General features: G+C 27.7%; 1 long non-coding RNA gene across 2 annotated transcripts in view; it reads right to left on the minus strand.

Annotated features, from left to right (window-relative positions):
• LOC123273579 overlaps window positions 1-1,777 on the minus strand; it is a 42,043-nt gene that overhangs the window by 23,616 nt on the left and 16,650 nt on the right. The window lies entirely within an intron of this gene.

Consider the following 1,777-nt stretch of genomic DNA (forward strand, 5'->3'; position numbering starts at 1 on the left):
TTGTGTGCCTTTCCTACGTTATTAACCCAATATTATCGATTCTACATCAATTGCGACGCCGCGAATGGTCTATCAAGCACAACCTGATTTTTCTGACAGTTCATCCGATCAAAGCTCGCCGTAACAGTTTACTCTACAACTTTTATTTCGTTGACGAGTATTTACTCACAGCCAGCATGATATTTATCACCTCGAGCCTGGACTCGCTTTTCACGTACTACATTTTTCAATTGATTGGAATGTTAAGGGAAATATCGTACCATATTTCGAGGGTAGATGAAAAAAATAGCGAAATAATTATACGACGGTGCGTTGACAAGTATGAGATATTGTTACGAGCCTGTGGCCAAGTTCAAAAAATTTATGGACCAATAATATTGTGGACGATGAATGTTAACGCAGTTGTACTCTGCGCGGCCATTTTTCAACTTTCGCATGTGAGTTGATACAAAATAAATATGTTATTTATTTATTTTTTTTTGGTAATTATTCATAAGTGGGGTCAAACCTATTTTTGGCCTTGTCTGGGTGAAAAATGAACATTTTTTTAATTTTTTTTATTCTGCTAATGCGAAAATATCAAAAAATTAATATTTCGATAGCTTTTTTGCCTTCAAAAGTTGGAAAAAATTTTGGCTCTCATGTTTTTGGATAAAATTTCTACTTTATCTTTTTTTGATGCTTTAGAAATTTTTTTTTTTTTTAAAAGTACATAAAAAAACGAACAATATAAAAAAAAATTGAATATCACAATTTTCTAAAAAATTTATAAATTTTTTTGAAAATTTGTTAAAATTGTGGTAATCAACTTTTTTTTTCAATTATTTATTTTTTTATTTATTTAAAAAAAAATATCAAAATTAAAAAAAAAAAATTTCGTTCAAAAAAATAAAAATTTACCCCACTTGTAAATAATTACTTTTTTTTATACTAAAAATTTCATTTTTACTGAATATAAATGCTACTCTAGGCGAAAACGATACCTGTTGTCTCACTGATATTATTTTCCGCGCATGCTTCTCTAAAGTTTATGTGTTTGCTTGGTCTGGAACACAGCTCACTATCGAGGTAACCACATATGTATATTAATGTTATTATTGATAATTATAAATTTATCGAAATATTCTGAGGGATGTTCTTAGAAAAAATAATATCATTAGAGTGAAAAATTTCGAGATTGCATCTACGCCGCTAATTGGACAGGAAATATGCGGCTGAAAGCTACTATCATCATTATGTTGGCACAAAAACCCCTTATTTTGACAGCGTATAACATATTGAATGTGACAATTGACATGTTTGTGAAAGTAAGTACTAATTTAGAATAATTCTAGTGTTTTATAAATTAAAAAATAAAATTCACAAATTATTTTTATTTTTACTATTTAATTTTTTACTTTACAGGTCATCAACACTTCAGTTTCTTGCTTTTTATTACTAAAAACTTTTGAGTAAAAATCTGTAATAAGATTCAAAAAAGCACCTTGTTATTTTACACTTTAAATTATCAACAATGACGACTTTTCGGTGTATTGTAAAAAAATAAAGAAAAAATATAAATTATTATTGTAAAAACAAATTGTTCTTAAAATTAATTGTTATAGTTGTACAAGAAAATTTGAACAGAATAACTATTGTACAATTTTATATTGCAACGATCTGTTCAGGTAAAAAGTTGCAACAAGACTGAGCTCCCCACTACAGTATACACAATTAAAAATCAATATAAAAACTATTATTGCAATCAACAGTCACATTCGTTGAAGCATTTTATTTT

This window comes from Cotesia glomerata, linkage group LG1, assembly GCF_020080835.1.
Source record: "Cotesia glomerata isolate CgM1 linkage group LG1, MPM_Cglom_v2.3, whole genome shotgun sequence".
NCBI classification, from domain to species: Eukaryota; Metazoa; Arthropoda; class Insecta; order Hymenoptera; family Braconidae; genus Cotesia; species Cotesia glomerata.